Source organism: Mus caroli, unplaced genomic scaffold (genome assembly GCF_978045245.1).
Source record: "Mus caroli unplaced genomic scaffold, Mus_caroli_1 scaffold_12, whole genome shotgun sequence".
Taxonomy (NCBI): Eukaryota; Metazoa; Chordata; class Mammalia; order Rodentia; family Muridae; genus Mus; species Mus caroli.
This window is the reverse complement of record NW_028227267.1, coordinates 72,639,795-72,655,620: the sequence shown is the minus strand read 5'-3', so window position 1 is coordinate 72,655,620 and position 15,826 is coordinate 72,639,795. Positions and strand designations below refer to the sequence as shown.

Below are 15,826 nucleotides of genomic sequence, written 5' to 3'. Positions count from 1 at the left end.
AAGCCAGTACACAGCCTTCCCATGGCAGTTAGGCATCTGAGAACCAACCAGCTGAAAATAGTCAGCATATCTCCACAGCAAGGCCGCCACCCTGGGCAGCATGTCCCTAAGGCCTGCCTCCGCACCACTGCCCCTGCTCATTGCTACTTTGTCTCTTACAGGGCTACTTATTTTTGCCTTTCAGTTGCAAGCTTTGCCTAAGCTGTGGCCTTTAACACGAGTATCTTCTCAAGCTTCGCTAGTCTTGGCCCAGGACACACTCACATACACACCCCAAAATGACTAGAGCTTCCTTCCCCAAGGCCAATTGGCAGCACTCAGTGGTCACAGAAGCCTGGTCTCCTTTAGTTTCTGCTATTGAAACAGAACACAGCAGGGAGGGGCTGGGGCAAACACAGACAGTTACCTGGCGTGGTTATTTGCATTGTTAACACAAAGGTGTTCCAGGAGTGCCCTCACTATATCGCTCCCTGGCACACAAAGGACAGATACAGTGCAGAGGGGAGCAGGGTGCTGGGACCTGCCTGCCACCACAGCAGCCAGCCTTGTCAGGAATTAGGCCCTTCCTCCCCGACCGACCTCGCTCTTGTCCATCTCCATCCAGTAAGCAGACAGAAAAATGGAGTTTGAAACAGTCACGTTAAGATGTCGTAAACCAGCCCAGCTGGGGTGACTTCAAGGTCAGGTGTGTTCAGAAGGAGAGAGAGTGTGGTATCATTGCAGGCCTTGGAGGGTCAAGGGTCTTTCTCTGTCCCTTAATCACGCATATCTGCAAAGAAGTCTCTCCTCCCCCCTCCACCCCACCCCCCAACAAGGATGAGGCCCAGATGACTTACGGGGACAGCAAGGAGCTGAGCTGAGGGACCTGGTTGGCGGGCTGAGCCACACTGCAGCTCCTTCAGCGTGATGTCTCAGTGCCCTGTGCCTGCTGCCAGGCACATTCTCTAAGCTCAGCCTTTTGTCAAATTGAGGAGGCTTCAAAAACAAAATTATTCTCTACCTCTTGCTGCCTCTCTACCCCTTCTTTTTCCTCTCTCTCTCTCTCTCTCTCTCTCTCTCTCTCTCTCTGTATGTGTGTGTGTGTGTATGTGTGTGTGTGTGTCTTTGCCTCAGTAATAAAACCCACTGCCATAACTACTCCTGTGTGCCAGATATTGTTACCAGCACATCAGATTGCTCAGCCTAGAAATCTGTGGGTAATCTTAGTTGGGTCTCTTACTGCCTCAGTCTCTGCACGTGTGCGCGCGCACACACACACACGATCTTGTCCACACCAGTAAGCTGATCCCCTCCTGGGAAGAAACTGTCTCAGAGCATGTGGAACTCCTTCCATGATGCATCTGGGGGAAGCCAACAGGTGAGCTCCAGAGAGGCCACATTCTAGACCTGGCTCTGAGCTGACAATCATTTGCAGAATCTGTCTCGCCAGGCACCCCTGGGTGGAAGCTGTGTTCCTGCAAGGGTCCATTCTTCCTCCTGCTCTAAGAAGGAGGGAGACAAGCAGAAGGGGGAGCTGAGAAACAGAGGAAGATGCTTCGGTCATCTCGGACAGCTGGCTTGGTGACAGCAGTGCTCACTTGAGACAGGGAGCCTGGATTCTGTCCTGGCCGAGCCACTTCTGACCCCAGGATGTCTGGCAGGCCGTTTACTCTGTGGGTTTCTGTTTTTCCCATGGGGGGATAGATTAGATCTATTTTTATTTCAGGAGCAGAATTGTCCTTTTCAACAAAATCAGAGGCACACACTGTGTAGAAATGTGTGACAACAGGAGGGGAGGGACACACACTTCCCTGCACACTCCTCACCACCCCCGTCTGCACCAGCCCTGCCCGGGGTTTGCCTATCCAAGGAGCCTAGTATGGACCCCACCTTGCACCTTACACAGCATCCAGATAGGAGATGTAGTTGCAGGCCCTGTGCTGGCTAAGAAACACAGCAGAGATGGAAATCGAGAGTCATTGGAGCCATGATGAGCAGGGTTTGTGAGCAGAGTGGACACTGCTCCTGAGATTCTTCTCCTGCTTCTGGATGTGGCGCCTGAGGAACTGAAAGAAGGGCCTGAAGAGAGAGATTCTTGGACAACTGACCTCCTGGCAGCATTAGCCACAGCAGCAAAGCAGGGAGCTCCCAGGGGGACAGCAGCCAGCAGCCGTGAGGTAAACAGACAACCCAAGTCAGCATACTCAGAAGCAGAGCTTTATTCGGCCTTAGGCAGGCAGAAGGTTCTGGAGCCAGCTGCTTCATAGATGAACCTGTAAGGCATGGTACCAGGTAACGTAGGGCTACTTTAACTCATCTGACTCTTAGAGACAGAAAGGAAGGGGGTGGCGATCGGCTAAAGGGAGAGGCTGCAAGTTTCAGCCGGGGATGGGGAAACCAACCATTCAGGAAATGGATTGTGATGACAGTTTCGTGGCTCTGGTGAAGACACTGCCACAGATCTATCCACCTCAGCGCGGTTCGGATGACAAACTTGGCCATGCAGATTTTGACCACAATTAAACACAATAATTTTAAAGGCTGGGCTATAATTCGGTGATAATGATACAAGGTTTTCCGTCAATCCTCATCTCTGACAAATGATGATAATAATTTAGAGGGTGACTCTAGGGATTGGACCTAGAGTAGTGCATGACTAAGCAATTACTTTACTACCAAGCCATATCCCTCGAATTAACCATTAAAAAAATCTTTGTGTCAGAGCTGGAGAGATGCTTCAGTGGTTAAGGTCACTCATTGTTCTTGCAGAGGACCAGATTCAATTCATTCCCAGCACCTGCATGGTGGTCCACAACTCCTTGTCACTCCAGTCCCAGTAACCTTTTGATGGCTCACAACAGTCCTTACCTCCAGTTTTAGGGAATCTAACATCCTCTTCTGATCTCCATGGGCACAAGGTACACATGCAGTATACATACATACATACATACATACATACATACATACACACAGGCAAAACACTCATGAATATAAAAAAAAAAGTCTTTCGAAAAATTTAATAAAACAATCAGGGTTTATGTGCCAAAATATTGCCTACTGTTTGCCATGAGCTGAGGGGAGGTGACAAGGGACTGAGACAGCCACTGTTGAGTCACTGAGCTCTGCCTCTGGCTCTGGGAGAAAGTCACCTCTTCATCATCTTCAGTGTCTTAGGGTTTCTTTTGTTTGGTTGTTTGGTTGGTTAGTTGGTTGGTTGGCTGGTTAGTTGGTTGGTTGGTTGGTTGGTTAGTTGGTTGGTTGGTTGGCTGGTTGGTTTTTCAAGACAGGGTTTTCTCTATGCAGTCCTGACTGTCTTGGAACTCACTCTGTAGACCAGGCTGGCCTCTAACTCAGAAATCTGCCTGCCTGTGCCTCCCAAGTCCTGGGATTAAAGGCGTGCGCCACCACTGCCCGGCTGTCTTAGGGTTTCTATTGCTTCGATAAAACACTTGTGACCAAAAAGGAAGTTGAGAGGAAAGTGTTTGTTTGGTTTACACTTCCAGATCATAGTCCATCATTGGAGGAAGTCAGGACAGGAACTCCAGCAAGGCAGGAACCTGGAGGCAGGAGCTGATGCAGAGGCCATGGAGGGGTGCTGCTTACTGGCTTGCTCCCCATAGCTTGCTCAGCCTGCTTTCTTATACAGTTCAGATCTACCAACCCAGGGATGGTACCATCCACAATGGGCTGGACCCTCCCTGCACCCCACCCCCAGCCCCCCATTGATCAGGAATCAAGAAAATGCCTTTCAGCTGAATCTCATGGAAGCATTTCCTCAGCTGAGGCTCCTTCCTCTCTGATGCCTCTAGCTTTCGTCAAGTTAACAGATAAAACCAGCCAGTACATTGGGCTTTTCCACAGGACCATCCTCTCACTGGATGCACCTTTTATTTCAAATCCATCCCTCTTCACCTAAAACACCACCTCTTCCTGAAGCTCCCCTCCCATGGTGTGGGTACACCACTAAATGCAGGCACGCGCGCGCACACACACACACACACACACACACTTGTGTTAGCTGCCCTGCACACACCCTTGGGGACTCATGTGCTTAGCATATCTTCTATGTTTTGATACACACCTAGCTTATCTGACTCTTTTCTGTTTCTCCTGCTAGAGCATGAGCACAAGCCTATTTTTCCCCCTGTCCTTCACTGCAGTTGTGTCTGGCCTATTGCAGGTCAGTAAACTAATAGTGGGTGATAAATTGGCAGCTAGATGGTTGATACAGCTTGCCAAGGCTCCTTTAGAGACAAAGACTAAATCCCTGCCTGGTCATAGGTCTACGCACCTATGCCGTACCCTTTCCAGTTCCCTCTCAAGAACCTTGTAGAGTTTATAGATTTGATTCAAAATGGCAGATATATATATATATATATATATACACACACACACACACACACACACACACACACACACATATATATATATATATATATATATATATATATATACACACCTCTGGCTGTTTTCTGCCCTATAACTTGGCAATTTAGATATCAAGAGAATAACAGACAGGTAGTGACTCCAAAGAGAAAATTGGAGTTTTTTATGTGTTCTGTGTTCTGTTATGTAACATATAACTCAGCCATGAACCTTACAATTTTGTGTCAGTCAGGCCTGTAGACTGGGATGGAGTTAGAACTGTTGAAGGATCCTTGAGTTGTAAGTGGAGTTTAAGGCCCTGGCAATGCAGGCAGACAGACCCATGTTCTCTGCTGGTCAAGCAAACAAAACCAGGCATTGGCAAGGAGGGGCTGCTGTGACAGTGGGGCACAGCGAGCAAGTCCCAGGCAAGCATCCATGATGAGCTGGCTTCTCCAGGCTTGCTGGAGCCCACTGTACCTGGCCAACACAGAGACCTAGGGTTTCCAGGCACAAACTCTGATGAGCAGGAACTCCAAAAACCGCTCATATTAGCAGCTTGCTTTGTAAGGTCTAAAATTAGATCATTCCTAAATCAGGCTGAACCTTTAAAAAGAAAAGGCTAGCACTGCGTACACCTATGAAACCCTTAGGATAGCAATCGCATCTGTGGCTGATGTTTGTTTTGGTTTGTTGTGTTATGTTTTGTTTTTGGCAATGACACCAACTCTCATTAAACGCATCACCATTAAGATGCTACTAATGAGGCTGGGCTGGTGAGTTCTCTCTGATGGGGGGACTCACAAAGGCGTCCAAGCCAATGCTTTCTAAACTGTAGGTTGAATTGGCTTGTAAGCTATGAAATCATTTTAACACTCTATAATGAGAAGTTAATTGAAAACTGAAATGGAGCAAAATTAAATTAAAAAAAATTACACTGTATCTCACATAGCAAAGATAAGCCCTTTCTCCTCAGCTTCTCAACCTGTGTGTGTGTGTGTGTGTGTGTGTTACATTGCAGTATGATATCTCTTACTGTGAGTCTTAGTCAAAATTTTTTGAAAGTTTCCCAGTTCATTTTTCATATAGTACTTACTATGCCTCATCTTTCATATCGTATTTTTTAAAACATATCCAGCCAATGCTTAATCATTCCCTATTTCCCTAATTTATGGAATGCCTGTGATATAGGAGGCACTGAGCTAGGTCCTGGGATGATAAAGTGGAATAAAAGCCAGTGTTCAGCGAGGAGACTGGCGGAAGCCAGTGGTTTACTCTGACTGTTTAATGTGAGGAGAGCAAAGGGCAGGGTGGGAAAGCCTACAAACACAGAGCCACCCCCAGAATGTGATGAGCAGGAAAAGACTAGAGAGGACAAGTGAAGAAAGCCACATTCAGAGCCCAGCCTGTGTGGGAAGACACACAACAGAGACTGTCACCAATACAGGACACTAAGAGAATGTAAAGTTACAACTACTATCTCCCGTCTCTGGAAAAAAGCTTCACACATGGTTTCCTAAGGGAAACTCAGGGCAGGATAGAGGTGCCTCTGGCTGGGATGTGTTTTACACGCTGAGCTACTTTGTGTTTGAGTCTTGTGTTACCTTTCTGTTACAAGACCTGGGATAACCACCTTGAAGAGAGAAGAGCTCTCTTTATGGCTCAGGGTTTTAGAGTTTCTATTGCATGATTGATTGGCACCTGTGCTTTGTGCCTGGGGTAAAGCAATGCATGATGACTGAAGCAGGAAGCAGAGCTAATCTGCCCACCTGATGGTCAGGAGGCTGGAGGACTAGGTTCCTATGATCTCCTTCAATGACATAGCTTCAATGACATAAGGACCTCCCAGTAGTCCCCAAAAGATCTCACCAATCCCCGGTAGTTCATCCTGGGGACAAAGCCTCAGAGTTGAAACTAGAGCTGGCATTTACTGTGTATGGGTTAATATGGTCTCCTTCTGAGTGAGTTTGAGTGTCTGTCCTAGCTCCCCATGTAGAGGAAAGTGTGGGTGTGGTAAGATGGAAATGAGAAAGGACTTGGCGGGGTATGTGTCCTGCCGAGAGCCTAAGATACTTGAGGGAGGACAAATGTCACTAAGCTAGGCTATAACCATGGGCCTAGGTCAGATCATGAAAGTCTTTTGAGCCAGGTGGTAACCATACAGATGTGTGTTAAGAATCACACCCGGGGGTGATACACATATGATCTTCAGAAAGTTTGGCCTGAGAGTTCTGTGAACAAGATTGGAAGGGTACAAGTCCCAGATGGAATAGAAGCTTGTGGGAGACACATGGGTATCAGAACTCAGCAAAGTGAATGAAGAAAGAGTGTAGAACGAGTAGCAAGGGTTGGCTTGGGAGTGAATGTTTGGGACATGCAGAGGGTCTCATTCTCCTTAGTCCCCCTGAAAGCATATACTCAGCTCCCCCATTTCTCTAGGAAGATAAAGAGGTACACAATGGAACTCCATCTGAGCCAGCCCAAAGAAAGGCACCATGATACATGTTCGTGAACATAGCTGGGAGGCTCTAAGGATTTCCTAACCAAGCATTTCCCAATCCTGACTCATGTGCAGTTTAATTATCCCGCACCTTCCTGGAGATTAGTTCCAGGAACCCCTGCTCCAGTAGATAGCAGAGTCCATAGCTGCTTAAGTCTCTTACATAAAATGGCTTAGTGTTTTCTTATGATTCATTACATCTTCTCACATGTGCTAAAGGATATCTAGACCCTATCAAGCTTCACACGGTGCAAATACTATTCTGTTGTTATACTTCATCGTTTATGGGATCATGACCAAAAAAAAAAAAAAAAATTATACATGTTCACTGTGGCTGCAATGCTTTGTCCAAATACATTCTGTTGTATTGGTTGATTGGGTCTGTGGGTAAGGAAGCCATAGTTATGGGGTGAGGAGTTAAATGCACAGTTTTCTGTACTATAAATCTCTTTTCATGTAGGCTCGGGATTCCCCTTTAACAGACTTGGAGATGTAGCCACAAGTGAATAACTCTTTTTAGAGGACCTCCAATTCAGAGTTTCATCATGAAGTGGACCATGACGTCCTAAGTCCCAGGTAATCCTGTGAACTCAAGAAAGGAGTTGTTGAAGACTCTGGAACAGAGGATGGGAAGAGTTAAGAAGAGAACATGGTCCCACTGTTTCAAAGTACATTCCAATCTGGGAGTGGGGGAAGAGAGACTGGCGGTCACAATCACTGCCTGTGGAATGTTTGTGAGGGTTACCATGGCTTCCCGGCATTCTGAAAGTGCTTAGCCTGAGAGACCCCACACAATCTTCACAGTTCAGTGGTCTCTGAATTGTCACCATGTAACCTTCTTGCCTGTTATCTGTTTACTCTGGGGATGACTCATGATTAGTCACTAGCCCAGTAACTTTGTAACCTTTCCCCCGGAGAATGTGTCTGGATGTCACAGATCTGTGCCACCTTCAGCTTTCTCTTTTCAGGGCTCAACTTGCTTCCAACAATATCACTAGTTTTTATGAGTGTTATGTGAAGCCGCAATAGACAACATCTCCTCATCTGCCCTAGGTAAATTGTCAGTAATTGACCTAGAGCTCACTGTTTTTCTCATCAGTGGATTCCCACCTCGTCTTCTACCTCTCCAGAGGTTTTCTCCAGGGAGCCCTGCCTTAGTAGCCACCGTTTTGGTTTCTCTTGGGTCACCATTTACTCAATCCAACACCTGGCTGCTACTGGGTGCTGTGTCCTCTTTGAAGACGCATTGGGGCGGGGGGGGGGGGGGAGACCCAACAGATCTCCAGACAGCAAGCTCTCAGATCTACTCCTCGCACCCTGCCTCTTCAGCAGGCAGGATGGGGTTCTGTCTTCTGCGTGGAGCATGATGGGTGAGAGGAAGCAGAGGCTGGAGAGATGGAGGACCCACAGTTTGAAAGGAGATGAACCCCACAGGACACTTCCACAGAGTGATGCTGGTCAGCCCACCTTGGACCACAGGAAGCTCCCTAAGGAAAAGGTTGGGTGAATTGAGCAGAGAAACAGTTGTCTCAGCAGGGAAGAGCTTTCCTTCAGTTCTCCATGATCCAGAGGATGAGGGTCTGTGTGAGGGGCTTTGAGAAAGAACCTGTGAGGAGGAAGGCGTTTGCTATAGTTAAGTAAGCCATTGACAAATTTTAAGCCAGAAAGGATAGCCCAAGTGGATTTTATTTTCTTCTTTCACTGACCATTTGGAAGCCACTGGCCTAGCAGCCATTGTGAGACTGGGTATGTACGTAGGAGACTCATGATCCCTTCTGTTCTCATTTTATCCCCTTCCCCAATGACTCGTGCTGTGCTCTGAATATCTCTTTATGCCCCAGTATATGTATGTATTTGTGTATGTATAGTATGTGTGTTATATAGCATAATAGATGATACTTTAGCATATTTACTCTCATAGACCCCGAGACACACATTCAGAACCCTGTTTTGTGGAAGAAACCAAGGTTAACAGAAATCTACTAACTTGTCTTTTTTAAAAAGACATCTCATTCATTATGAAACGTTGTTCAACTCCTCTCTCCCCAGTCTATTGTAAACATGAGGGTAACCACTAGTGCAGGTGTCCATTGTGGTCATGGAGCTTGGGACCACCCATGAACTCTCAGAACCAGTTAGAAACAGAACCCAGGCCCCCAACTCCTGGACAGAGCACCTTTGTTCTGCCCTACCTCCAGCCCTGACTGTGCAGGCTCTGGGCCTGCTGCGGATGGAACCTTCTCTGCTGGCATACAGACATCCCTTACAACCAGAGCCCTCATTGCTCTCTCAAGTCCAACCAAATACTTGGAAACAGGCTTTCGAGCTAGATTTCCATCTAGTCAGAAAATCAACATTACAGAGAGCTTAGCGCAGGCTCGGAGCTGGTGGCTCTTCAAAGTCACACAGCTGATTACCAGAAAGGTCCTCTCTCAGTGGAGGTTGCCACATCCCTTGGAAACATACCCTGTGGTGCTTAGAGTGTGGCTCCGTTCATCTAAAAGTGCAGAGAGTATATTTCATTTGGCTTGCTTCTAAAACTAAGCTATTGAATGTATTTCAATAGAAGAGGTGAGAATTTATTTTTAAAAGATTTTGAGCTACAGTCTTTTAGTCATCAGTTTGGCTCAGTAGTAAACTGAGAGAACACTCTTTTTATTTAATTATTTTAAAGTTGTTGTTGTTGTTGTTGAGAGACAGGGTCTCTTGCAGCCCAGCCTGGCCTCAAACTTGCTGTGTAGCTGAGAGTGGCCTGAAACTTCTCATCTTCCTACTTCCACTTCCTTCCCAAAAGCTAGATCATAGTTGTGTTTTATGTGATGTTGGAGATCAAACCCTGGGCACCAAGTATGCTAGGCAAACACTCCACCAACTGACTATACCCCAAGCCCCAGGAGAGAGAGAGCATCTTACTTGCTCACGGTCCCAGGTGTCCCAGGTGTCCCAGGCTTCTCCCTACTCCGGCTGCCTACTCCTGGGCCACTCCAGCCATCACAACCTTCAGCTGTGAAGAGTTCCAGTCAGCAGCTAACCTTCCTTGAGCTTCCTCATGCACCATCCGGTGTGACCTTCACCACAAGCATCAGCCATCTACCTTTGACAGTGGAAGAAACAGACATGATGAAAGAAAACCAATTCCCCAGCGCTGTAGGAACTTGCACAAGAATGGCCCCTCTGCCTGCCTCTAGCTCTACAGTGGGTCCCTTTCACGTGACAACAGAATCTTTTAAGTTTGACCCTGACTCAGAATTGGTCTGACCTCCCTCCTGAGCTTCAACCCCCAATCCCAGTGTCCACTGGGCTCCCCCAGGGCTTTCCCAGAACCATCTCAATCCCAAGCCTCATCCTCCCCCATCCACGCTCAGCTTGCCTGGTAGAACACAGTCATCCTGGCTCCCTTCTTTACCTTCACATCCTACCTAGGCCCATTACCCCTCAAATCTCAGGGCTGCTCCTTCCTTTCAGACAGGCCACAACCTCACATAGCTAATCTCCCAGTTTTCTGTACTACAGTGTCAGTCAGGTATGGCTTCCTACTGAAACCCTTGTCTTCACTCCACCTGGCCCACCTTATCAACACAGGACTTCTAAAGGTGAGTCTGAGCAAATGCTGTCTGTCTGTCTGTCTGTCAGCTCTTTTGGTGGCCCTCAGAGCCTGTTGCCTGCCCTGCTACTGGATTCCTGCGGTGACCAGTTTTGGCCGCAGGACCCTGTTCCCAAACTCAGCAGCGCTATTTTACAGGGCTCTGCTCTTACACTCTTCCTTCTGCGCAGACCTCTGCCCTCTCCCCAGCCCCTCAGTTTAGCTGCTGTGGCCTTCTTGGCTCCAGCTCTCCTCACTGCATTCCACTTACAGTTGTTTGCTTTCCTGTCTTCTTCCAGGCAGCAGAAATTGTCTGAGGGTGGTCAGGGCTACACAGACTATAGAGTAGTTACATAAGAGGAGTGTGTGTGTGTGTGTGTGTGTCTGTATGTCTATATGTCTATGTGCCTGTGATGTGGTGTGGGCATGTGTGGGGAGAGAGAGAGAAAGAGAGAATGTGCATGTCTGTTCCTGTGTGTACATGTATATGTGTATGTATATAAAGACACATTCTTATGTGTGTGGAGGCCAGAGTTCAACTTCAGGTGTTGGTCCTTAGAAACTGTCTACCTTACTTTTTGAGACAAGGTCTCTCCCAGGGTCCTGGGCTCACTAATTCAGCTAGGCTAGCTGGCTGGCTGGTGGGCCTCTGGAGTCTCTCTGTCTCTGCCTCCCCAATGCATGCATCACCACGCCCAGCTTGTGACATGGGTGCTGGGGCTTGAGCTCAGATCATCATGCTTGCTTGGACCAACCCCCAGCCCCCAAAAGAACTCTTTAGATACAGGTGAAGGTGTGATAGTTAATCTCACGTGTCAACTGGACTGAGCTAGAAGATAGCCAGAGAACTGATGAAGAGTTGGTCCTGGGCGTGTCTCTGAGTAGTTTCTGGAAAGAGCTCAGCATCTGGCTGATAAACCTGGTGGTACCATCCAGTCCACTGAGGGTCTGAACAGAACAAAGACATGGTGGAAACAAGTAGTTTGCTCTGTCCTTGAGGGACATATCCACCCTGTCCCAACCTGGGGCTTGTAGTTCCTGCGTCTGGGAACTCGGTGAGAATCACCAACTCTCCCTGTTCTCTAGATAGAAGATGGTGGAGAACTCTGGCATCCCTAATTGTGTGGCCAGTTTCCATTATAAATCACCTCTGAGTATCTTCTATTGGGTGTTTCTCTGAAGAGTCTTAACACAGGCTTGAAAGCCTACTGATCTGTCCCATGTCTGTGAGCCCAGGTCACTCCTGCAGAGCCCATGGCCTTTACTACTGTGCCCACCATAGTCCCTCTGGGGTCCTTCCATTTGGGCATCACCCCAGAGCAGCATCCACTGAGCTGAGACATAGATTCCTCCTCTCACAATCCATCTACTTTATCTAAGGACCTCCCTTTAACCACACAGAGGAAAACAGCTGGAATCTGCTTTTTGACAATGGAGCACAGGCGTCCTAAGGGTACAAGGAGCCACAAGCCATTTACTGTCTCCGATGAAGATGCTTAGTAAATATTTGTGGAGCAGAGGATGAAGGTACTAAAATGTTTCTTCTTAAGATGCAAACAATCTCTGGGAGCGGTTTCTCATGCGAGCAAAGTACCACATCAGGAATTCCAGACATCTGACGTTAGCAGGTTAGGAGACTCCAGAGGGCTAAGGTCTTATCAGCGGTGCCCCTGCGCTCCTTGCCTGGAGTTGTCTGGACCCTGACAAACACTTCAAAGCCTACCACCCTTGCCTCTCCCGGAGTGAAGGAGGTTGTCTTGGTGTTCCATCGCTGTGAAGAGACACGGTGGCCACGGCAGTGCTTATAAAAGAAAGCATTTAGTTCAGGCCTGCTTACCGTTTCAGAGATTCAGTCCCTTTAACCCCATGACAGGGAACATGGCGGCACGCAGCTAGAGAAGTAGCTAGTGTTCTTCAGCCAGTTCTGAGGGAGGGCGGCAGGAAGAGAAAGACCCTGGCCAGGGTCTGGCTTTTGAAACTTCAGTGACCCATTCCCAGGGACATTTCCTTCAATAAGGCCACACCAACAAGGTCACGCCTCCTATCTCTTCCCAGGTAATGCCACTCCCTGATGAGTAAGCATTCAATTACGCTGGAGCCATTCTCATTCAAACCTCCACGGGGTGGAGAGGAAGGTATTTGGGGTGGTCTGAAGGCAGGAAAAACTCCTCATCCAGCCACAATGGAAGCCTGGGATGAGTGTCCTTGCAAACTGGGAGAGGGAGCTCTCTGCATGGACACCCAGACTTGCTGCTGTCAACCAGGGAAGAATCCTATCACACCCAGACATTCCCTTCTCTTGTGGCACCTTTCCTGTTCCTTGTCTTCTCTCCTCCCTCCCCCTCCTTCTCTCCCACCCCAGCTCTCCCTCACCTTCTTCTCTCCCTCCCCTCTAGTCCCTTCTTTATTTCCCTTTCTTTCCTCTTCTGTCCTGTCCACCTGCCTTCCCTTCCTTTCTTCCTCTTTTTCCTCTCCATGCTGCTCCTCTTCTTCTAGACTGTCACACAATGCCTGCTCTCTGCCAGAACGTCAGAGGAGCAGAAGGTGACAGTGCATGAATCCCTGTAAGGAGAGAGGCAGTGTTCGCAGTGCTGCGGGCATTGGTCCCAACACACGTCAAGTTTTCTGGTATGCTCTGGTATTCTGGTTCTCTTTTGGATCCCAGTAGCATTTGGTTGTGTAGGTTTTGCAATTATATTGTGAGTGACGTCTTTGGTTTTCTGTTTACTTCATTGTTGTTGTTTTTTTTTTTGTTGTTTTTGTTTTTTAAAGCACTGACTGGGAGCCCGGGAGATAGCTCAGTCAGTACAGCCATGAAGACATGAATATAATCCTTAGAACCCAGAAGAAAATGCCAGGTGCATGCTTAGAATCCCACTGCGGGGAGGAGGAAACGGAAGATCCCTGGGATAGCTGGCTGGTCAGCCTAGCTTCCTCAGTGAGCCCCAGGCTCAATGCTTCCTGTGGCAAGCTCCCAGGGGCCCCATCTCAAGGGTGCCTCTTCCTCATGACCACCTGTGACCTTCAAAATGACAGCTGCCAAGGATGCTGAAGATGGTCAGCCTGGCTCATCACCAACTCTGGAACTCAGCAGCTGCATCAATGTGGATGGGGGAAAAAAAAAAACGTCTCGGTTACATTGATCTTTGCCAGTGTCTCCTTCAGCACCATACATTGCCACAACCACATCTCCAGTGGTCTCTGGGAACAACATCACTATTTTCAGATCGGTGACAGTTGTGTCAGGTGGTTGAAAATGTCATTAAACCCATTACTGCTTCAAAATTACAGTCATTATTGAAACCTGCTCCTAGACCTTGTTATTTAGTGTGTTAATAAACAAGGATTCCTAGAACCATAAACTTTATTTCTTAAAATATTGTGCTAACTGTATTTCAGAACAAAAGTTCTCTTTTAGTCCTCTGTGTCGTCTCTTTACCTAGAAAATTTGAAGAAGTTATGTGGGTTTCATAGACACCAGGGGGCGGGGCCACAGCAAAAAAAAAAAAAAAAAAAAAAAAAGGAGCCTTGGCTAAGAAACCTAAGTTTGGGGTTTTGTGGGTGAAAGTTTTCTGTTTTGGGTGCCCAGATTTTTTATTTTTTAAACAAGTCTTGGTAGTGGCCCTTCAGTTCCCTTCCCCAGACATTCAACTGACACTTTAGTATCTATCTACAAACTGCTGAAGCATAGCGCACTCGGCAACCTGTCCGACTCTCTCAGCTGAAAGGAAGGAACCTCCATTCTGAAAAATCAGGGAAAACTCAAATTCAGCTAGCTGCTCATTGCTTTGAAATCCACGGACACTCCCTCCCTAAGGTGTACAGTCTATCAGAATAATTAATGTTTCCGAACCCCCAGAGTTTCCCATCACTCTGTGACTCCCAACCCCTTCTGTCAAAATCCTCCACATTCCTCTGCAGCCTACACCCCCCCCATCATTCCCAGAGGAAGTTAATCCCTTCCCCCCTCTCGCTCTCTCTCTCCTGCCCCTCCCCTGCAGATTTTTGCTCTGTCACTTCCAATTGTCGTTATTCACCCGAGTCTGACTTGCCTCTGGGATCTTGAGCCTTCTGGGTTGTCTAGTGAAGAGGAACGAGCCCCCCCTTCAACCCAGACCCCAGCTCATCCACTCCCGGCTCCCTTTCCTCCAATTCTTAGCAAACAGATTCTTCTCCATAGACAGATTTGCAGCTCCCAGGAGCAAAACTGCTACTCTTTCTCCAAGGCCTCTCTCTCCTCTCCGCCTATGCGGAACTTGATTTTGAGACCTTGCTCTCACACTCCCAAATCCTCCCCGACGGGGCATTTCCTTCTCAGGCCAACTCCGTGTTCACGCTACCCCACCCCCCTCTACTCTGCCACAGACAATGTCCCCTTCTGCTTAGTTCCCCTGCCATCTTTCCACTCGTGGCCTCTTTCAGAAGCTCTTCATGATCCTCAATGTCCAACACCCAGGCCCCAAGGATCCCATCGCCCCTCCATGTCCCCTGGTCTCATAATTCACAACAGCTATCACATGTCAGTGACAAAGAAGTTGTTTGACAGGAGTACCAAGCCATACCCACATTGCTGACCAAGTACCTAAAAGCTATCCTGAGCTAAAATAAGGCAGTGGAGGAAGGACCAAGTGAGCCTGTGCTTCTCCTCTCTTCAATGCTTCTCTTTAACGTGTGCTTCTCCTCTCTTCAACGCTTCTCTTTAATCCAAGTTGGTTTAGAGCTGCCTGTGAGCACATGAGCATGCATAAGTGACGCCACCCCTCTGAGAGTTGTCCCTTTTCAAGGCAGAGGACAGGGTGGAGCTCGGTAGCTCTCCTACTCTTGGTCCTGTTGTGTGTCCCTGTGTGCTGGCCCCGAAGAGCCTTTGAGACAAATCACACACTGTCGTCCTAGGCACCCATGCAGCCCCACTTCCTGGATCTGTGCAGTACTGGCTCATCCAATCCCATCCTGTCCTCTGCCCAGCCTAGAGCACAGTCTCCAGGGCATTAGCTTTGGGAGTTGTCACCTGCATGTAGGCGCTACCAGGAGAACTTCAAAGTTCGGATTTGCTTTTGGGATCACAGGCCATTGCCTTCTGATATCTCCGTCTGTGGATCCTGTAAGTCTCCCTCCTCTGCTTTCCCAACCTTGACTTCTGAGCATCCAGTCCTGCTCAGCTCCAAGTGCTTAGACCAAAGCAGCAAACCAAAAGCCCGCCCGATAGTCACAACAACAGGATCTAAGTTTTCTTCTTTAAGAGGTCAAATCATATGAACCATTATATGATTCAGCCACAAAATTTTAAGGAGCAGCTATTAGGGCTGATGAGATGACTCAGTTGGGCAAAGGTTCTCGTTGCCAAGCCCGATGACCTGAGTAATAAACTCTATTCCCACACAGCAGGAGGGGACCAACCC

At 47.9% G+C, this 15,826-nt stretch overlaps 1 long non-coding RNA gene across 1 annotated transcript; it reads left to right on the top strand.

Annotated features, from left to right (window-relative positions):
- The first annotated feature begins 7,487 nt into the window (after positions 1-7,487).
- On the top strand, positions 7,488-13,729 carry LOC110309769 (uncharacterized). The gene is made up of 4 exons (XR_002379739.3): positions 7,488-7,897; positions 10,358-10,437; positions 11,829-11,954; positions 13,200-13,729. It is a non-coding gene; the product is annotated as an uncharacterized LOC110309769 (long non-coding RNA).
- Positions 13,730-15,826: the final 2,097 nt, after the last annotated feature.